Source organism: Leptonychotes weddellii, chromosome 16, assembly GCF_054177405.1.
Source record: "Leptonychotes weddellii isolate Sample4059 chromosome 16, ASM5417740v2, whole genome shotgun sequence".
Lineage (NCBI taxonomy): Eukaryota > Metazoa > Chordata > Mammalia > Carnivora > Phocidae > Leptonychotes > Leptonychotes weddellii.
Genome location: NC_138384.1, coordinates 30,926,267 through 30,949,977, shown reverse-complemented (window position 1 = coordinate 30,949,977; position 23,711 = coordinate 30,926,267).

The window sequence follows — 23,711 nt, the reverse complement described above, 5'->3', positions numbered from 1 at the left end:
TCTTCTTCTTCTTTTTTTTTTTCTTAACATATATTGCATTATTTGTTTCAGAGGTACAGATCTGAGATTCAACAGTCTTGCACAATTCACAGCGCTTACCAGAGCACATACCCTCCCCAGTGTCTATCACCCAGTCACCCCATCCCTCCCACCCCACCCCCCACTCCAGCAACCCTCAGTTTGTTTCCTACAATTAAGATGAATGCTGGTTTCTAAGCATGAGTGGGCCTCAGCAAATGCTCCTATCCATTTCATCCACTCTCTTTACAGACCTATCAGACAAGTGCTTTGCTGTTATTCTAGTACCAGCCTAGCTAAACCAGTCACCATACCCACCATTGTGTCAAAGAAAACACCTGCTTCCTATAAGGTTCTCTAGCTAATGGGGAAAACAGGTTGGTTCTCATGGTCTCTTACTGCAAGCCAGCTCATCCTTTGGCAATCTGAGACCAAGATTGCACATTTAGCCAGGTGGATCTCTTAAAAGCATCTCCTTTACCATATTCTCCGTTTCAGTCTTATCCCTATATTCTTTCCTGTTTTGCTTTATCACCTTTGTGATGCTTTAATGCTCAGCACACCAGCTGAAGCTCTGTGAAATCTGTATCACAGTATATTAGCATTCCAAAATACATGCAATCCCTGAGTAGACGATAAATTTGATTTTGCACGAGTGGCATCCTTTATACTTTGCTCATAAGGCAATCTCTCAAGTGTATCTTTTTTTTTTTTTTTTTTTTGAAACACAACACAAATAGTCTGGTGAAGTAAAAATGGGTTGCATGATGGGTTTTGTGCTCAGCAAAAAGAACTTGGACAAAGCGGCCATGCTGATGCTCTTATTTACAAAGGTTGCCGTCTGGGAAATTAGTGTCTGCTGCTGCTCAGTAATTAGGAAAATTTAGGACCCCTAGCGCTCCAACATCTTGCATTAAAGGTTGTATGTCATCGGTGTTTTCATGAGAATTTGCTGGATTTCTGTCATTAATAACAGGCATAAACCCTGCAAGCAGTAGAATATGCATTACATTTAATCAATTTGCTATTTGTATTCATTATGTATGTCCTCCATTTTGAGTCATGAAAAATTGAAAGGCCGTTACAAGTAGAAGGAGCATCCTGGATTACAAATGATGTAACAAGAGCATAAGCGCTATTAATTGGTCAATTGTGCTTGTCAGTACATTTAAAGTGATTAAGGCAGAAAGATTAGAAGGGACATGCATGTGCTTTGGAAGGAGAAGCCCAGGAACACTGGGGTGCTCCCAAGTACCTTGTGCCCTCATAAATGCAGCAAAAGCCAATGGCATTTATTCCAACAAATTCATTCAACAGGTGTTTGTTGAGCACGTGCTGTGTGCCCGGGGTTGTGCTGAGTGTTGGGAATACAGCAGAAAACAAAGTAAATGAAGTCTTTGACCTCAGGGGTTTATATGTGGGTGGGGAGGGAGAATTGGGAATGATACATAATGCATAGATATAGATCTGTAACACAGATATATAATGTCCGGCAGTGGTAAGACCCATGAAGACCACCAGAACAAGAGAAAGGCATTGAGAGCAATGGATGGTAGTGAGGGCAGGCCTCTTTGGGGAAGTGACATGGGAACAGAGGTTTAAATGAAGACAGGAGACAAGCCCTATGGCTCTTGGGCAAGGGGAAGAATATTTCATTCATATGAGTTGGCCTAACACCTCAACTTCTATCGTAACTCTCAAGAATACAAGAATCCTTGTAATTCTTTCTGCTGGCTTGACCCAAAGGAACCGCTTCTCCAGAGCTAGAAAACTCTATTAATCGTCTCCCTACTGCCCCCTTCTGTGGTAGCAGTTCTGTTAAAGTGAAAATTAATGGCTTTAGTTACCATTTGAAGTGCACGCATCTTGAAGTCCTCATCATGGCTCACAAAGCTCTAGGTGATCAGGCTCCTGTCCCATATTGCATACCAGTCTTCTCTCCCTTGCTAAGTTCTAGCCCCTGGCCCTTCTGCTGCTCACACTGCTAGCTCCTAGCTGTCTCTCTGCCCAGTACAGGCTGCCCTCAGACTCAGACCTCTGCTGCCAGGTCACCTCCTCAAAGAAGCCCTCCCTGACTAGCAGGCCAAAGTCATTTCTTGGTCCCTTGCTATTAGGTCCTCCTGCTTTGTTTTCATCATGGCCCTTACTGTTACCTGAACTGCATGCTCTCTGCTTGTTTATTTCTTGTGTAGCTTCCATATTTGAGTATATGCACCATGAGATCAGACACTTGTCACCTGAGTTCACTGCTGTATTCCAGCGTCTACAACAGTGCCTGGCACAAAGAAGAGGCTCAAAGGCCCAAGACGAAGGAAGGAATGAGTGAGTTAATGAGTGAGCCAATCAATCAATCAACTAACCAGCCAAAATAAAGGTAAAAATGGACAGTTTGGTTTCTGCTTTTTTATTCAGGTAGCTATTTTAAAATTCTGCCTGAAATCCACGTGGAAGAAATGGGTACATATTCTGAGCAGTGCTGTCTACAGTTTGGGGCAAATGAAAGTAATTAGGTAACATTGATAATTGTGCTATTTGGTTCAAGTGTCTAGGATCTCTTGTTATACCTTTCTAAGTAACTTAATATTTATTTTCAATGTATTGAATAATTTTTACAGGCTAAATGGTATGTTATTATCTTTGAGTATTTGCAGGTGATAGAATGGGGGCCCAGAGTGAACCATGGCAAATGGATTTTATGGCAATTCTGCTTTTTTAGAATTGATGATCTAAGACTCCTTACTTAATACATAGCACCTGGAAAATACATCAGAAGAGGGTGATATTGTTGTGTGGTGGTTCCAGACCCCATGTTCATTCCAGGACATGTTTCATAGAAGACTTACGAGTGTCTGTCATGTACCAGACTCTGTGGCAGGTGCTGGGGTACCAGGTGAAGGAGGCAGTGTTGCTCCTTGCCACCAGGAAGAGCTGATGGTCAACAACAGTGGTTCCAAAACCCTCACACACATTAGAATCACCTGGGGGTCCCCTGTATATACCTACATCTGGACCCCCTAACAGGCCAGTTGGTTCAAAATCTTTGGCCCAGGGGCTTACACAGTCATATTTTTTAAACCCCATGTGCTGCTCATGCACATCCAGAGTTGAGACCCACTGGTCTAGTAGAAGGATGGATGTATGAAGAGCAAACCACAGACAATGGGACAAAAGCCATAATAACAGCAGGTGGGCATTCACTGGAAAGTGATGATATTTCTCTTTGGTGTGTAACTACAACTCAAAAAGAAATGTTTTTAGGGATCCAGAGGCCAGATGACCTGTTTACACAGCAGATAAATGTCACATGTATTTATTACCCACTCCCACCCCCAAAAAACTGATCAAAAAGTGTCAAGTACCATGCATTAAATGATTATTTTTCCTATGTGGGACCAAATGAATGATTTTGTTTTTCAATATAAGCCAGGAGTTGGATATTGTATCCTTAGGCAAATAAAGAATTTTAATTAAAATATAGTGTCTTTCCTAACTGGCAGACATGAGAGAAAGGATAATAGGAGAATCCACAGGATAACCGTCAAAGGGAAGAAATTAACGTGTCCTCTAAAATTATTTTAAAAGTTCAGAACTAATGTATGGTGATTAACATAACAATAAAAAATAAATAAATAAATAAAAGTTCAGAACTTCCCGAAGTGTGGTGGTGAAGGTGATCTGAAACTCTCTTCCTCAGCCTGCCTGTGCCTTTGATGGTGGGCATTGAAGTGTTTAGGCTGGAAAAAAGGCAGATCTTTCTGGGTAATTAATTGAGGTTTAGGTTATTCAGCTGAAGCTCAAGCTTTGCTTTTTCCCCCCTTGACTTGGGTGAAAAAGAACAAGAAAGTGAGAATGATTTCATAAGAGCTAACTTGTTGTTCAGAGTGGCACTTCTAAGTAAAATATTGGTAAAATATTCCTGTCTTTTGTCTAGTGATAAAAGGTGAGGTTTAAAAAGCAATGTTTGCAATCTGATGGGCACTTCACAAAAGTCAGCTAGCATGTTTTAAGGAAGTCTGAGTCTTGTCCTCACGCTTTGGCCTCCCTTGCTCTACCATGCTCTCCGCTCCTCGCAGGGAAGACTGAAGTTTCCAGCCACCATATAAACTCAGATCAACACCTTTGAGGCTAGGAAGAGTGGCCACCAAACCTCCAGATATCTGCCCTGCCACCCTGTCCCCTTGGATTTTACAGTTACCAACAGTGGATGATCTTGAGAAATGCTCACAATTTCAGAGAAGCCACATACTTGAATATTTAAAGAAAGTGATATTTTATAAAATAGAGGGGTGACCCAGGGAAGCGGGAAGAGGGAAGCACTGAGGACCCAGTGGCCTCTCCAGAAATGAAGGTGACCAAGAAGGCCGGCCCCAGGCAGGTGGCTCCCTGAGGACACGCTTCTTCAGGGGAAGCAGCAGGTCTCAATGCTGGCTGCACACCGGGGTCACCTGAGGTGCTTGAAAAATACTGAGGCCTTAGCCCCCTGCCCAGATTCCTAGGCGTCAGGGGTGCCGCGTTTAGGCATACTTTATAAAAGCTCCCAGGGGACCTGAACATGCAGCCAGAATTGGGAACCACTGATGTCATCCCAGATTAGTGACCAAACTGGGTAACCAGGGAAGTACCACTGGTGGTGCAATCCACTGAGCTCAAGGTCTTGACACACCTGGGGGTCGGCAGAGGGCAAAGACTCGTCATCAAGGGAGACACTTTGGTGGGAAAAACTGAATGCATCCACAGTGGGGCAATTGTCCCCTTCCTTCTGTGACTTCCTGGCTGCTTCTTGCCCTGCAGAAACTGCAAAGTACAGGACAGACATCTCTTTCAGATAAATGCCTGTCGTTTGATGATACTATGATGAGAAAAGCCACTTGCAGATGAAGTGAATACTTGAGAGAGAATCAGAAGCAGGGTGATAGTGGGCCTGGTAAGCTCTACTTTGAAGGAGAGCAGGTAGGGTCTTCCGGGAGGTTTGTGCAGAGATCCAGGGCAGCCTGAGACACACAGGCCAGTGCTGGCCAGGGCTCTAGGGGGTAGAGATGCCGTGTGATTTCACATGTCCTACGTGCTCCCAGGACAAATCAGAGTTGGGGAAAAGATAAGGAAGGGGAGGAAGCCAAACAAGAGTTTGGTGACATCCCAGATGCAACCTGGTCCCAAGAGGGGACCTTGGGGATTGCCCAACCTTGGGGCAGAAGAGTGTGAGGTCTGTGTACTCACAAGGGCTACACATTGGCTAAAGGCCACTTGAGGCTTGGTGGGCTTACAAAGAGAGATATAGCTCCAAGGCCTAAGGAGCATCCTGTGAAGGTCACAGGTGGAAGCTGGTAGCAGCCTAGCCTTACAGAAGCTGGGAGATGGGTGCACAAGCTGATAAAGGGACCCAGGGGGATCTGGGCAGGATACTGATTACCTGCTGCCCCAGCCAAAGAATCACCTCCTACCTAGCTCCTTGTATTTCTATTGAGAAATCATAGAGCATATTTCTACATTCCCTCCTCTGATTCAATAGATTTCCTCTCATTACCTTTCTCTCCCTTACTGCCTGGTTCCTTGTTTTCACTGTTTTCTGTTTCTGTTGATCAGCGTGGGAAATCTAGGAAGTCTGGAGGAGGGTGCAACTAAGGGAAATGGACAAGGAGTCCACTCTGACCTGTGCGGCAGCTAGGATGCTCTCTGCAGCAAGAGACAAGATACCTAACCAAAGGGGCCCTTGTAATGGGAGACTTTTCCTCACACAAGAAGTCAGGTACCAGGTGGTCTAGGTTTGACTCAGTTGCTCAACAATGTCAGGAGTCTTAGTAAGGGTGTGATATTGTGATTTATAGTAAAAAACATATATTTGTTCTTTGTTCCTTACTCCTGGCACAGACCTCCTAAAACTCATGGAACTTCCTAATTGAGGAGAGCTAAAGGTGATTTATGTTAATCAGGCAACTTTTGGATCCCACCTTAAGGATGGGGGCTGGTTACCAGGAGAACCAACCATGTGATCACAGGGTTGGAATTTCAGTCCCACCCCCAAGCTCTAGGGAGGGGAAAGGGGCTGGAGGTTGAGTTCAATCACCAATGGTCAATGATTTAATCAGTCAGGGAGATTCAGGGAGAGTGGAACACTCAGAGAAAGCATGCAAGCTCCTCGCCCTTTCTCAGGACATTGCCTGGTGCATCTCTCCCATCTGGTTGTTCCTGAGTTACATCTTTTTATAATAAACCAGTAATCTAATAGGTAAAATGTTCCTCTGAGTTCTGTGAGCTGCTCTAATGAATTGAACCCAAGGAGAGCATCTTTAGAACCTCCAGTCTGTAGCCGGTTAGTCAGAAGCACAAGTGACAATGTGGACATGCAATTGGCATCTGGAGCAGGGGTGGGAGAGGGACAGTCTTGGGAGACTGAGCTCCTAACCTGTGGGATCAGATGCTATCTCCAGGTAGACACTGTGAGAACTGAGTTGAATACTTGTAGGACACCAGCTGGTGTTGGAGGACTACCTATTGTTGTGGGAACTGCCCGCACGCCCAAACACACACATGTTGAAACTGGGTGCAGAATTTTAAAGGGCTTCTCTGCCATCCTCTTGGCCTTCCGTCCATCATGGTGGCTGTATGGCTTCTAGCATCATGTCCTCACGCAATAATATCCAAAATCAGGGAGGGAATGGCTTTTCCTCACACATCACTCTCCAGTCAAAAAGGAAAATATTTTCTGGATCCAGGCACAGACTCTCTAGGCAAAGGGTTGGCCAGGTATCACCTTCCTATTACTCAGTTTTAAGGAAGACTGAGGAAAAGTAATATCTGGCATTTTGGTTTCTGCCTGCCAGTCCCTGCAAAAGGAGGGGTACTGGTTATTCTCCAGTTATCCCTTTGGATTCAGCCTCTGCCCTTTTCTGCCCTGCTCCTTACTCCATGCTCTTGGAGGCTAGTATCTACGGATTTCACCACCAGGCTTTGCCCTGTGACTTTTGGTGGGGAGGCCCAGGAGGAGTTGGGAGGGAGCAGGAGAGAAGTTGAGGTATTTTTTCCCTCTGCTCTGACCCTGCCAGACCACAGTTTGGCAGTGTCTGTGTTTCCCTATTAAAGGACCAGGTCAGGAAGATATTGCTTCTTGTTACCTTATGAGGTACTGTTTTCACCTTCCCTACTTAGATCTACAGTCCTCTTGGCATGGATATTTTCCTTATGCTTTTTAATTTGAAAGTTTCCAATTCTACTGAAAAGTTAAATAACTTAATAAAACACTTATATCCTTCAGTTAGATTCCCCAGTGGTTAATATTTTGTCACATTTTCTTTTTATCTCTCAATATAGAGATACAGACAGACAGTTGACCCTTGAACAGCGGGGGTTTTGAATTTCACGGGCCTACTTATATGAAAATTTTTTTGATAAATACAGTATAGTACTATAAATATATTTTCTCTTCCTTATAATTTTCTTAAAGCATCCTCTCTCTAGCTTACTTTATTGTAAGAACACAGTATAACATATAACATACAAAATATGTATTAATCAACAGCTTATGTCATCAGTAAGGCTTCCAGCCAACAATAGGCTACTAATAGTTAAGTTTTGGGGGGAGTCAAAAGTTATATGTGGATTTTCAACTGCATGGGGGTTGGCACCCCTAACATTTTAGTTGTTCAAGGGTCAACTGTGTATAGATATATAGTAGATAATTCACTGAGCTGTACAATTTTGGGTTTTGCTGAGCCATTTGAACGTTTTAGATGTCTTGACATTTCACTCCTTAACACTCCAGCATACATATCCCAAGAATAAAGAAATTCACCTAACTAACACCTCAAAATTAACACTAATTCAATAATATCACCCAATTTGGTTTTTTTTTATTTTTTGCTTAAAAATACTTTATTGATAATCCCTGACATTTGAGCGCTTTGTAGCTGACAAAGCACTTGCACCAACATTTTTTCATTTCATAGCACAGTCACCTTCTGAAGCAATTGTTATTATCCTGGCCTCATAGATGAGGAACAGAAGAATCAGAGAAGCCAAGTGACCCACCCCAGGTCGCACAGCTAACGAGTAACATGACTGGGATCCCGTGGCAAGCCTTCCAACTCCAAGTTCCACACACTTTCCATGACATTTTAGCCAGAGTGTTGGGTTTTCCAGAACTTAGGCCCCTCAACACTTCCCCTATTTTTTCCCTACCAATCTACCTATCCACCAAAAATAACGAGGCTCTTGTCCTCCAACTTCAAATAGCAGTGATACTCTAGATATGCTGGTTTTCTACCTTGGCCTCTGTTTGGTGTAGAAGAATGCTAGGCAATGTGTTTGGACCTTGCATTTAATTTAAGCTAGCATGATTGATTACATAGTATTTCTTAACTGCATCATGCTCGATTCTCACCTTAGTACCCTGGCACAGGGTAGAAGAAAGCTTCCCTCTGAAAACCCCTGATTTTATCCTCCTTGGTGGGCAGAAGCTGCTTTATGCTGCTCAATAAGCAGGTGAGAACAAGTGTCCTTGAAGCCCCACCCGGGCAGGATATCAGACTCTCGGCTGCCAGACCTGCCTCTCAAGCACTTCCAGGATCAGCCCCTTTCTGTGCTTTGCCACTGTCATGTACCAGACCCGGCCACCTCCACTCACACTGGGAAACTGCAACAATCCCTCACCTAGTCCTAGATGGCCATCTGCCCTCTGTTCTTGCCTCCTGCACTCTACAGGTGAACCTCATCAGTGATGTCAGATGAGCCTGGAATGAGGGCTGCAGTCCATGCGGTGGCCCATGCCACCCTTCTTGACCATCCCCCACTGACCTCACTGCCACCTCTCACACCATGCTCCCCACCCCACCCCAAGTTCAAGCTACACCAACCTTGTTTTCCTCAAACGAGCCCGGCCACTCAACCCGCTTTGTTGTCTGCCTGCAATGCTTTGCTCCCCCATATCTACCCCCAGTCACTGATCCTTCACACCTCAGCGTGAGGCCCTGGCCCTGAGCCCCACCCTAGATCCCCATAAATGCTTGCCTCACACCCTGTTTTTCCTGAGTGCAGCCCCAGCATCTCCACATAATAGGTGCTCAGCAAAGTGTTCATGTCCCCCCATATCTCTTGAGAAAGAAGGGAGACTCAGAGGGGGCAACACCTAAAGTCACACTGCAAGTCACTATCAGAGCCATGGCCTTTCTCACCCAAAGCTGCTCCTTCGGGAAGGAGGCCCCTCCTGCTTCATCCTTGGGCTCCATTGTCAAGGAGAGGTCCCCTCACCCCTGCCACCGTCACAGGACACTGTCTGCTTGAGGGGATGGAAACTCCACCCCAGCCTTCCTTTCGTGTCTTCTCATGAATCTGCACCTGTTCGCCCATCCATTTGTTCATCTTCCCTATTACCATTTGCCTATTTATCAAATATTTATTGAGCTTAATTATGTGTGTGACATTGTGCTATTCATAGGGACACAGTGGTGAGCAGAACAGACAGGTTGCTGTCCTCAGGAAGTCACCACGTAGTAAAAACCACAGAATAAATCACGTAAGCAGATAAGAGAATGTCAGATGGTAGCCAGAGGGCAGTGCCAGGAAGGAAACCAGGAAGCCAGCATTATGAAGGAAGCAATGGGCAGTTCCCCACTCAGCATCAACCGCCCTCCTCCTTCTTAACAGAACCCCAATTGCTTTCAGTGGTCACCCCCTCAAATATCCCCTGGGCCTCAGGAGAAACCACCCCAATCCCCACGTCCCAGGGTGGACCGATTGGCCCAAGGGTAATTCCACCCCCTTGACCGTGATGGGCTCAAGAAGGAGTATATGACTCATTTCAGGCCAGGTAGGAACTTCTGTGGAAAGTGTCCTTGCTTTAAAAGAAAGCCACAAGAAGAGATGGTTTCTCTTCTTCCTCTGGATGTTGTCATGTCCAGATGTGACGGCTAGAACTGCTGCAGCCACTTACTCCCAGCTGAGGGTGAAGCCAGCCCCATACCAGCTGAGCAGAGATGCATGAACCTGGACCCTAATGACACCAGTGAGCTGCTGTATCAGTCAGTTCTGGAGCCCTCGGACTTCCCATCCAGGGGAGATCATAAGTTACTGTTTAACGTCCCTTTTTTTATAGCCCACCTAAAGCACCGAAATTGACAGAGACATGGACCTCACTGCTTTGCCTCTAGCTCCGACCATGGTGCCTGATACGTAGTAGATGCTCAATAAATGTTTGTGGAATGGCTGGTATGTCTTATGTCGGATTCCCCAGAAGCAGACCTGGAGACAAGGCTTCATGTGAAAGTGCTGTGTTATGGAAATCCTCCTGGGGGCACCAATAAAAGGAAGCAAAAGGAGGCAAGGCAGGGGGAAAGCCAAGCACAGAGGCAAACTTAACCAAAGCCCCCTGGGGGCAACTTCCACCTGATCCCCCAGGGAACTCTGGAGTGTAAGCCACTCCTCCTGAGTGCTCCCACCTGCAGCAAGGGGGCTGGCCTTTCCTAATCCCTTTCCTCAGTCTCTAGCTAAGGGCCATCTCAGGGGGATATAAACACCAAGCCTCCTCCCAGCTCTCAGCTCTTATAGTTTAAATGGTTCTAGGAACCCAAGAGTGGCACCTGCTGACCACTGGAGGCAAAAGTATAGTGAAGTGAGCAGAAGGATACATAGAAGTGATAGAGGGGTCAAAGAGGATCTGGATGTGGGCCACGGGGTAGATGAATGAACAGGCTCTGGGTGCATCCACAATTGATTCTCAAACAAATAGCAAAGCTGCGGCAGCCTTCTGGTCTGCAAATTCTTCCCCCATATCCCTCCTATGGGGGGAGGGTCTTTTTCTGCTGCCCACACAGGATAGCCAATGGAAGCCCCCAGATGTTATTAAAATGGAAAAAAAAATTGCATTTCAAAACTATTACTGTGCTTCAATATTCATCTTGAGGTTCTTTTGCAAAACATTGAAAGCTAGATCATGATTTGATGATGGAATATTGATTTTACATCTATATTTGTATTCAGAGGTCTGTGCTGTGTAGACAGAACACCCACCCTGTAATATCTTCTATTTGAAGTCAATATGAAGATGGATGTTCCCCCCAGGCAAGTTTTGATAAAATACTGGTGTCGATACAAAAAGATAGTAATGCCAATGCAAGTCAATACCTGTTTATTGGTTTGGGTTGCTTCTCCTACAGGCAGCAGGCTCCAGGAGGGGTTTCCAAACACCACCAGCTCCTAGCCAGTCTGCATATTTCTTCACTTATATCATGTGAGTGGAAAATGTCAGGGGAACGTGGACTGGCAGGGGGCTGCCCATGCCTGCTCCCAAATCGAGAAGGGGAAGAAAATAAAAGCAAGCACAACCTATAAATAAGTCTGGGAGAAGCTTTATTACCGTCATTAGCAGTGTGCTTGTCTTCTCTCAGTTTCAAAAAGAGTAAAATTAAAACAGCAGAAGGAGCGAGAATCCTCTCCATCCTTGTTAGGGTCTCAGCATATGACAGGCCCTGGGGCTCGTCTTGACTGTGATAGGTATCTGCTGTGTTTGCCTGCCTGGCACTTATTACCACCTGAAACTCCATAAATTTAGTACTTCTTAAAAACCTCATTTATTGTCTGCCTTCCACACCAGAAAGTGAGATCCAAAGGGACAGAGGGGTTTTTCTGTTTGTTTGTTTTGTTCACTGCTGTATTTCTAATGTCTGGATGTTGAATTAATTTCTTTTTGCTTCATGCATTCATCCAACAAATTGAGCAACTTCTATGTGACAGGACTCAACTGGGTTCTTGGGATACGTCAGTGAATAAAACAGACATTCTAGTGGGCTATGGGGCAGTAGAGACAATAAATAAATACTATACAGAGTAAATTAGAAGGCAGTGATTGCTAAGGTTGGGGAGCAAAGTAAGAAGAACTGGAATGTTGGGGACACAGATTCTGTTTCTAAATCAGGTGATCAGGTTCAGCCTCCTCGGGAAGGTAGATTCAAGCAGAGTCTTGTAGGAGGTCAGCGAATGAGAATGTAGCTCTGGAAAGGAGGAGGTAGGGATTTCCAGGCATAGTGCACATTTCCCAAGACAGGAATATGCCTGGCTTATTTAAAAAACAAAACAAAAATAGAAAAGTGGGTTGTTGGATGGGGTGAATAGGATGTTAGGACAATTAAAGGGATGATTCTGAGGCACCCAGGGGCCATCTTCCCCTCAACAGCTGCCCCCTGGGGAGAGCTCATGTGAAGAATAAACTAAGCAGAGACAAACAGAGCCCCCTGGATCCAGCCATGCCTGAAGCAACTTCTAGCCCACACCTTTTCAGTGCTTGAGCCAATATATTCCCTTTTTATAATCACTTGTCACTAAAAGAGTCTCTAATAAAACCACCCGAAATCCGAGTGCCTAGGACACCTGAGTTGCCGTGCCCACAGTGGATTTCAAAGATACTAGCTGGCTGGCTCTCAGGCAGTGGGAAATCAGGCCTGGGAGGGCAAGGCCTGGAATCCGTCTGTGCAGAGGAGGCCTGGACAGCTGACAAGTGAGAAGGCACCTTTCAAATTTGCAATTTTCAAGTGTCAGAAGGATGTTGTACTGCTCCTCTGACACTCAGCATCTTAGGCGGATTCTCTCCATTTTTCATCAACACATCTGCTGTGGGAGGTGTGGCCTTTGCACCCACATGATCCGGAACCCACAGCTGAGAGCGAGAACAAGTCACATTTGAAAGACCAGACAGACCCTCTTCTTCAATTACCCACGTTGTCAACACAACACTTTCAAAGGAATCTATTCAGTTCAGCAGGCACTGTGAATGGTTGTTCTTCAAGATGCCGGGGAGTCAGAAACACACAACTTGGTCTGTCCCCTTAAAAGGCAGGTAATCTAGTGGGCGAGCGGTCCTTTGATTCATTTCATTCACATGTATGCTAAAGGCAAGTCACTAGGTGCTGGGGTAGAGATTCCCCAAATGGGAAGGACAGACATTCGCATGTGAGTACTTTGTGTGTGACCACTCATCACTATTCATTCAGCAAATGTGAAGTAAGCACTTCCTGTGAGCCCAGCCCTCTTTCAGGCATTAAAGATACAGCATCCAGTAAGATGGGCAAAACCTCAATTCATGTGGAGCTTATGTCCTATGGTGTAGACAGACATTAAAGTGACACTAATTTTTTGTTTGTTTTAGAGAGAGAGAGAACACAAGCACAAGGAGAGGGGCAGAGGGAGAGAGAGAATCTCCAGCAGACTCCCCGCTGAGCAAGGAGCCCAACGCGGGGCTCAATCCCACGACCTGAACAGAAATCAAGAGTCAGACACCCAATTGACTGAGCCACCCAGGCACCCCGACACTGATTTTTTTTTAAAGATTTTATTTATTTATTTGACACAGAGACAGCGAGAGCAGGAACACAAGCAGGGGGAGTGGGAGAGGGAGAAGCAGGCTTCCCGCTGAGCAGGGAGCCCGATGTGGGACTCGATCCCAGAACCCTGGGATCATGACCTGAGCCGAAGGCAGACGCTTAACGACTGAGCCACCCAGGCACCCCACTGATTTTTTTTTAAAGATGATTTCTGTCAGCAAAACATGAAAGAAAGACAAGAAAGGACCAGAGGAAGTCTTCAGAAACAACTGCAAAACAAGAATTAAATGGCAATAAATACATACCTATCAATAATTACTTTGAATGTAAATGGACTAAAAGCTCCAATCAAAACATATAGGGTGACAGAATGGATTAAAAAAAAAGAAGAAGAAAAGAACAAGACCCAGAGCACCTGGGTGGCTCAGTTGGTTAAGTGTCTGACTCTTGATTTCGGCTCAGGTTATGATCTTAGGGTGGTGAGATCAAGCCACACATCAGGCTCTGCGCTGGGCATGGAGTCTGCTTAATATTCTCTCCCCTTCTCCTTCTGCCCCTCCCCACCTAGCTCGTGCTCTCTCTTTTTCTCTAAGAAAAAAAAAATAGAAAGAAAGAAAAGACCCATCCATATGCTGCCTACAAGAGACTCATTTTATTTATTTATTTATTTTAATCTCATGATTTTTTAATATGGACATTAATAATAAGTAGTAGATGGTTCAAGCAAACACAACTGAATTTATCACTCTGTATGGGCTTCCAAAATTGTACAACAGAATCAATGTGTATCTCCATGCTGAGATCTCCTCACCCTGCAAACCTCAGGCAGATGTTGATTCAACTTCCAGAAGCCTCTAGTGGAGAATCAATGCCTAAGACACTCTGCAGAATCTAGGGAAGCTTTTGCTAATTTGTTCTGGGGTGAAACCTTATCAGTATCAATCAGGCATGAAGGTAGATTATTTTCCAATGGCCATCAATATAGTCATCTATATGTTTAGTCAGCTTTCATTGGATATCACATAGGGAAGGTTTGGTGGTCCCTAGACAGTGGGAAGAGGCTGAGAAGAACAAGACACACTCAGGGCTGAAATCCAGCAGGTGCACAACTTCTGCTGCCATACTAGTTGTTTACTGATTTATCGCTTCCATCCTACTTGTTTAACTGTCACCATCCAAGCCCCAGTCCTGTTGGCCCTCAGACCCCTGCAGGAAAGAGAGGGCTCCAGACACTACAGAGGCCAATGCTGGGTGCTCATCTCACTCCCTGTGATTGTGGCCACCTGTGGCCAGCTGGTGCTTTCCTGCAATTGCCCTCATGTGGCCACTTGTAGGAACTGCAGCATCACACACCAACTTTTCTAAGAGAAAATAAAATGATAAATGTCCCCCCAAGTGCCCAAATTGCTCTACAAGAGTCTCATTTTAGACCTAAAAACACCTGCAGATTGAAAATGAGGGGATGGGGAAACATCTATCATGCAAATAGATCAAAAGAAAACCAGAGTAGCAGTACTTATATAGGACAAAATACACTTTAAAACAAAGACTGTAATAAGAGACAAAGAAGGACTCTATATAATCATAACCGGGACAATCCAACAAGAAGATGTGACAACTGTAAATATTTATGCGTCCAACATAGGAGCACCCAAATACATAAAACATAAAAGAACTAACTGAGAATAATACAGTGATAGTAGGGGACTTTAACACCCCACTTACACCAAAGGACAGACCATCTAAACAGAAAATCAGTAAGGAAAAAGTGGTTTTGAATGACACACTGGACCAGGTGGATTTAACAGATATTTAGAACATTCCATCCTAAAACAGCAGAATACACATTCTTTTCAAGTGCAATGGAACACCCTCCAGAATAGATCACATATTATCCCACAAAACAAGCCTCAACAAATTCAAGAACATCGAAGTCATACCATGCATATTTTCTGACCATAAGGCTCTGAAACTAGAAGTCAAATGCTAGAAAAAACCTGGAAAGACCACAGATACATGGAGGTTAAATAACACGCTACTAAACAATGAGGGCCAATCAGGAAATAAAAGAAGAAATAAGAAAATACATGGAAGCAAATGAAAATGAAAACACAACAGTCCAAAACCTCTGGGATGCAGCAAATGCAGTCCTAAGAGGGAAGTATACAGCAATACAGGCCTACCTCAAGAAGCAAGAGAAATCACAAATAAATAATCTAACCTTACACCTAAAGGAGCTAGAAAAAGAACAACAAACAAACCTAAAACAAGCAGAAGGAAGGAAATAATAAAGATTAGAGCAGAAATAAAGGATATAGAAACTAAAAAACAATAGAACAGGTCAATGAAAACAGGAGGTGGTTCTTTGACAAAAAAAAAAATCAATAAACCTGATAAACCTCTAGCCAGACTTATTAGGAAAAAAGAGAAAGGACTCAAATAAATAAAATCACAAATGGGAGAGGAGAAATAACAACCAACACCACAGAAGTACAAACAATTATAAGAAAATATTATGGAAAATTATATGCCAAAAATTAGACAACCTAGAAGAAATGGATAAATTCCTAGAAACATATAAACTACCAAAACTGAAACAGGAAGAAATAGAAAATTTGAACAGACTGATAACCAGCAAAGAAATTGAATCAGTAAGCAAAGAAATTCCAACAAACAAAAGTCCAGGACCAGATGGCTTCACAGGAAAATTCTATCAAAGACGTAAAGAGTTAATACTTATTCTTCTTAAACTATTCCAAAAAATAGAGAGGCAATGAAAACTTCCAAATTCATTTTATGAGGTCAGCATTACCCCAATACCAAAAACAGATAAAGACTCCACTAAGAAAGAGAACTACAAGCCAATATCCCTGATGAACATGGATGCAAAAATTCATAATAAAATACTAGCAAACCAAGTTCAACAATACATTAAAAAAAAATTCACCATGATCAAGAGAGATTTATTCCTGCGTTGCAAATATTTATATTTGCAATCAATCAAAGTGATACATCACATCAATAAGAGAAAGGATAAGAACCATATGAACATTTCAATAGATGCAGAAAGAGCATTTGACAAAGTACAGCATCCATTTATGGTAAAAAAAAAAAAACCTCAACAAAGTAGGTTTAGAGGAAATATACCTCAACATAATAAAGACCATATACAAAAAAACTCACAGATAATATCATCCTCAATGGGGGAAAACTGTGAGCTTTTCTTCTATGGTCAGGAATAGACAGGGATGTCCACTCTCACCACTGTTATTTAACACAGTACTGGAAGTCCTAGCCACAGCAATCAGACAACGAAAAGAAATAAAAGGCACCCAAATTGGCAAAGAAGAAGTAAAACTTTCACTATCTGCAGATGACATGATACTCTATGTAGAAAACTTAAAACACCCCACCAAAAAACTGATAGAACTGATAAACAAATTCAGTAATGTCACAGGATACAAAATCAACATACAGAAATCTGTTGCATTTCTATACATCAACAATGAAGCAACAGAAAGAAATTAAGAAAACAATCCTATTTACAACTGTACCCAAAATAGTAAGATTCTTAGGAATAAACCTAACTAAAGAGATGAAAGACCTGTACTCTGAAAATTATAAAACACTGATGAAAGAAACTGAAGATGACAGAAAGAAATGGAAAGACATTCCATTCTCATGGATTGGAAGAACAAATGTTGTTAAAATGTCTATATTACCCAAAGCAATCTATACATTTAATAATCCCTATCAAAATACCAAATTTTTCACAAAGCATTTTTCACAGAGCTAGAACAAACAATCCTAAAATTTGTATGGAACCACAAATGACCCCAAATAGTCAAAGCAATACTGAAAAAGAAAAGCAAAACTGGAGGCATCACAATTCTGGACTTCAGGTTAAATACAAAGCTGTAGTAATCAAAACAGCATGGTATTGGCACAAAAATAGACACATGGATCAATAGAACAGAATAGAAAATCCAGAAATAAATCCACAATTATAAGGTCAGTTAATCTTTGACAAAGCAGGAAGGAATATCTAATGGAAACAAGACAGTCTCTTCAACAAATGGTGTTGGGAAAACTGGACAGCAATATGCCAAAGAATGAAACTGGACCACTTTCTTACACCATACACAAAAATAAATTCAAAATGGATTAAAGATCATTTAATAAATGTGAGACCTGAAACCATAAGAATCCTAGAAGAGAACACAGGCAGGAACTTCTTTGACATTGGCCGTAGCAACTTTTCTAGATATGTCTCCTGAGGCAAGGGAAATAAAAGCAGAAATAAGCTATTGGGACTACATCAAAATAAAAAGCTTCTGCACAGTGAAGGAAACAACAAAACTAAAAGGCAACCTACAGAATGGGAGATATTTGCAAATAACACCCAATAAAGGGTTAGTATCCAAAATATATAAAGAATTTCTAAAACTCAACATTCGAAAGATAAATAATCCAGTTAAAAAATGGGCAGAAGACATAAAGAGACATTTCTCCAAAGAAGACATACAGAAAGCCAACAGATTCATGAAAAGGTGCTCAACAACACTTATTATCACGGAAATGCAAATCAAAACTACAAGGAGATATCACCTCACACCTGTCAGAATGACTAAAATCAACAACACAAGAAACAACAAGTGTTGACAAGGATGTGGAGAGAAAGGAACACTTGTACACTGTTGGTAGGAATGCAAACTGGTGCAGCCACTCAAGAAAATGGTATGGGGATTCCTCAGAAAGTTAAAAATAGAACTACCCTATGATCCAGAGATTGAACTATTGGGTATTTACCCAAAGAATACAAGAACACTAATTCAAAGGGATACATGCACCTCTATGTTTATAGCAGCATTATTTACAATAGCCAAGATATGGAAGCAGACCAAGTGTCCATCTACTGATGAATGGATAAAGAAATGTGATATATATATATATATATACACACACACAATTGAATATTATTCAGCCATAAAAAGAATGAAATCTTGCCATTTGCAATGACATGGATGCAGCTAGAGAGTATAATGTTAAGCGAAATAAGTCAGCCAGAGAAAGACAAATACTGTATGATGTCGCTCATATGTGGAATTTAAGAAGCAAAACAAACAAGCAAAGAAGAAAAAAAAAAGAGGGGGTGGGGAGAGAGAGAAATCAAGAAACGGACTCTTAACTCTAGAGAATAAACTGATGGTTACCAGAGGGAAGGTGGGTGGGGAGATGGGTGAAATAGGTGATGGGGATTAAGGAGGGCACTTGTGATGAGCACCAGGTGATGTATGGAAGTGTTGAATCACTATGTTGTATACCTGAAACTAATATAACACTATATGTTAACTAACTAGAATTAAAATTAAATCTTTTAAAATTTTTTAATTAAAAAAACACAATGAGGGGCACCTGGGTGGCTCAGTCGTTGGGTGTTTGCCTTCGGCTCAGGTCATGATCCCAGGGTCCTGGGATCGAGTCCCGCATTGGGCTCCTTTCTCAGCGGGGAGCCTGCTTCTCCCTCTGCCACTCCCTGCCACTCTGCCTACTTGTGATTCCTCTCTCTCTCTCTGTGTCAAATAAATAAATAAAATCTTTAAAAAAAAAAACACACAATGATTTCTGAAATTGGTTAAGTGCAGTGAGGAAAATACACCAGGGAAATATATTCCAGTAGAGAGGTGGGGAGTGCAGAGCAAGATGGAGAGGTCAGGGGAGGCCAAACTGAGACCCACATGATGGGAAGGAGTCAGCTGCAGAGATTCAGGGAAGTATGCTTGAGGCAGAACAGTTGGTGGGTGCAAAGGCCCTGCGCAGAAAGGAGCTTGGCCCACCTGAGAACCCGAATCAAGGCTTGTGTGGCCAGAGCTTAGTAATGGAGAGAGATAGGAAGTGAGGTCAGGGCGAGCATGGCCAGATCATGAAGAGTTGGGGTTTTATTCTGAGTGCCGGCAGGTAATGTCGACATTGTTCCCACTCGGATAAATGAACATTCTCACCTTAGCAGATCATTTGGGTAGAAACCAGAAATGTAACCAGCAATGCAGAAAGATGAGGAGGGTTTTATGATTTCTCAAGATTCCAACCACAGCACCTTGTTTTTCTAAAAAAGGAGAAAGTCTGCCAATACACAAAAGCCCCAGATGGAAAGTAAGGGGAGGGAACAACACAACACACAAAGTGAGGAGCAGCACCAAGGCAAGAGCAGTTCATCCTGAGCAGAGAGGCTTGAGCAGGTGGAGGTGGGCTCACAGAGGTGAGGTGAGATATGCCTGCTCTGGGTGTTGACCAGGAAGACCAGGGTTAGGGCATGGGGATGAGAGTCAGGGAGGAGAGTGGAGTTTGGGAGCAGATGTAAAATTAAATGGCCATTGTGGGCCTCTTGTGGCCCCAACAGCTGTCCACCCACCTAGGGAAACGTCAGGCCCAGGCCCAAGGGAGGTCTTCCCAGGCCTCTGCATGGTACCAGGGCTGTGGCGGCCATCAGGCTGCAGGCATCAGAACTCAAGCCTGAGTTCCCAGGCTTATAGCAAACCACACATCTAGTTCTCAGCAGTGGCTGCTGTGTGTTTTGGAAGCAGGAAAAACATGAAAGAAGTTCATTTCTCTGTAGCAACTACAGTGATGAGCAGGGAGAAGTAACTGGAAAGGTCAAACATGCCCTTCACCTACTCAGCTCATGAACCAGGGGAAAGGCTGAGCACTGAGACTTGAGGAGGAAAGTAAATCTTCCCCTGTGCTGAGGCCTGCAGAGCTGGGGTCAGAGTCAGCCCATCCTTGGGGGGACAACTCCTCCTACTCCAGTTCCCTGGGCCCTCTGGCTTAGCTTTCTGCACAGAGTGGGCTAGGAGGCCCTGTACCTCTACAGTTTAAAGTCAAGGCACCTTAGAGAAGCAGTATAGGGTGGCACTGACTGCAGATAGTGGGCGCTGGACTCATAATGATATCAGTTCAAATCCAGTCTGGTTGTCATTTTAATTGAGGCTAGCACCATGAGACTGAAAACACCAATAAAATATTCCAAAAGGAGTCCATCAGCATGAGGAAGGAACTTGTTCTCCCCCGTGCCAATGCTAAAAGGTCACCCCCAAGGTTTCCACTGTACTAAGAGAACAGACTCTCAGCTGTTACTAAACCCTGAAGCAGGTAAGAGGTGCAGCAGCTTGAGTATCTCAGGTGGGTCCCATGCTAACAGGCACAAGTCAGCAGCAGATCCAAAAGATAAAGTGTTAGTGGATTGCTTCCAGCATTATCTGGGATAGAGTGGGGTCATCATTCCTGAAAGGGCCTGAATAAAACCTCTAGGAAGTTATATCCCAACAGCCATCAGAGTTTGAAGACCGTGTCATTAAAACTATCCAATGAATTTAACTCTAGTTTTGTGCCCACCAAGCATTTGCCTGGTTTCAAATTAGTTTCCCATGTCATGTGCAACAGGGAGAGAGGGTGTTGACAGAAAGGAGGCCAACTAATTATTTCCCTTGGCAGGCATGTTTGTCATTAATAAACCAACCTTCCAGTTAATCTCTCTCTCTCTCTCTCTCTCATTCTCACTCTCTCTTTCTCACACACACACACACACACACACACACACACACATTCAGAATGCCTCTCACTATGTTCACAGTGGGAGGAGTGGAAGGGATTATGAATTCCACCTTTCAGGTGTGAATTAAACCCAACACCAGGGAATGTCTCAATGACTCCAGTCTGCAAGGTAAATGTTGCTGGCCCACAACAACCACGTCTCCTTTCTCCTCTTCTGTGTCCGCTCTGCTCCACCCCTCTTGGTACATCAGAGCTCAACAGAATCAGGTCAGAGCTGGAAGGATCCTGAGAGTCTATTCAAAACAATGACTCCTGCTCTGAGGTTCACAGAAGTAGCACTAGGTTCTGTGAATTCTTGGCAAAAATTCAGAAACCCAAAGGGAATCCACACATTAGCTGATAATGAGGCCACACAGACTAACTAAAGCATCAGCCACCTCATTAAACTGGGAAGCTTAATTCTGTTTTTATTGCACAATCACTTCTAAATGTCTTTTATTAATAAAATTGGGGAAATGAATTTGTTATTCCTTAATAAGTGCAGTGTGTTTTGTTGACAAAATGATTACAAAGATAGGGATCAATGAGTGTTGAGAATATTAAAAGATGCCCTTGTTCTATGGGGTTGGAAACCACCGAGCCACCACCCCCCTACCAACCATTTTACAAATGAAGAAACTAGGGGGAGGGGGCAAAAAACCCCAGACTTTTACTCAAGCTTCAAATTTCCCTTAAACTCTTAGAATATTCTGTAACCCCATATAGCCAATAGTAGCCATAGTAATTAGAGTTAATGTCACCAGAATCTGTTTTATTCTCTTAATTCACTCAAACCTCAGTGAACAATTGGCTCTTGAAGTCAATATTACACATAAGTATGATATAGTCATCAATTTACCTACTTTTGGTAGGGAGAGGAAGGAAGAGGTTCTGTATTTTTTTTGAGGTTCTGTATTTTTTTAAAGTGGGGGAAAGGGGATGTAAAACAAACACAAAAAAAAACCCCGCACCTATTACACCAATAGTTTCTCCACATTATTTAATCTCCAGAACAATCTCATGGGGAAAGTATAATTTTCCCATTTTACAGCTAAGAAAATTACCATTGGAGAGGTTAAAAGACTTTCCAAGGTAACATATATTTAGAAGCAGAATCCAGTTCTGTCTAATGTTTGAGTCCAGAATCATTCCCACTACACTGCTCTGTAAACCCGACTAGGTTCAGGACCATGGACAGAGGCAGAGTCCCTAGGACCTTCGGGGCAGAGTGGGTGGGAAGATGGGTGCTGAATCCCAGGGAAGAGCCTGAAGTAACAGGAAGTGGGTCAGGGCCAAGGAAGGGCCTATCATCATAATCTTTTCACATCTTTATCAAACTGCTCTTTTTAGAACCAATTTCTATCCTCCCGCCAACCAGTTAATCTAGTTCAAGCATTTTCATTTGTAAAATGTCATTCCCAGACTGCCACCCAGAGCTTTTGTAAAGCAAAGATGAATCAATGGATGGAAAAGTTATCTGAAATTCATAAAAATTCACTGTTAAAAAAAGCAACAGTAACAAATAAACCCCAAAATTCCAGTGGCTTAACATAACAGACATTTATTTCTCATTTGTGTAGTGCCCCAAGCAGGGACTCCTGATTGTCATGAGGCCCACCTCCCAGAGTGATTCTGGTACCCAGAGTCTTTCCTCCTTGTTGCTCTGCCACCTAACAATATGGTTTTGAAGGTCCTTGTGTTTATTTGCATCAAGCTAGAAGGGTAAAAATTATGAAGAATATCCAAGGAGCTTTTTATAAGCCAAGTCTGGAAGTAACACATATCCCTTCGGCTCACATTCTATTGGTTAGAATCCTGCTCATGGCCACACCTACCAGAAAGGGTCTGGGAAGTGTAGTCTAGCTGTGGGTACAGGAAAATAAGGAAACAAGTTTTGAGGAACAGAGAACAGTCTTCTGATCCTGTACAAAGCTGAGAAGTTGTCACAATCACATTATTCTTAGCCTCATTCAAGAGCTGGAGAGTGGGAATAAACTAAGGACCAACCATGTAAGATATCTTGACTACTGGGCTTCCATTGGATGCACATGTGAGTAATTTTAGATTGCCCAACTGAGCATCCACGGTGCAAAATTGGGTGAGATTATCAAAAGCTAGAGCTGTTTGACCATTAGATTCCCCGGGAAGATCCATCTACCTATTATCTACCTATCTATCACCTCCATATTCCTGGAGATTCTAATTCAGCTACCAGGGAATTCTAATTCAGGGGACTTGGGAATGTGTTTTTAAGACAGGGGAATTAAGACCCTTTCAGCTGCAAGTGACAGAAATCTAATTCACATGGTCTTAAGCACCAAAGGAAATGTATTGGTCCATGTAATTGTGCCATTGGTGGGACTACTTTGGGGCATCACTGGATATAGACACGAAGAGTCTCATTGGGTCACCCCCACTCTCCATCTCTCACCTGATCTCCTCAGTAAAGGATCGATTTTCGGGCCATCTCCCTTCATGGGTCAAGGTGGCCACTAGCAGCTCCAGGCATACTTTTGTATGAATAGCCCCATGAGAAATACTCTTTCTCTATAAAAGTCCCATAATTTATCCTTTGGCCCTAATTGTCCTGGCTTGGATCCCATGCCTATACCTGAACCAATCACTGTGACCAAAAAGATGGTGGCCTCTGATTGTCCAGGTCTGGGTCATGAGACCATCTTGAGTCTGGGGGTGAGGTCAGATCCAAACCACAAACATAAACCAGTGTGCAGCAGGGGTGGCTCCCCAAGGACAACTAGGGTGCTATTCCCAGGAGAAGGGGAACAGGGAAGGGAT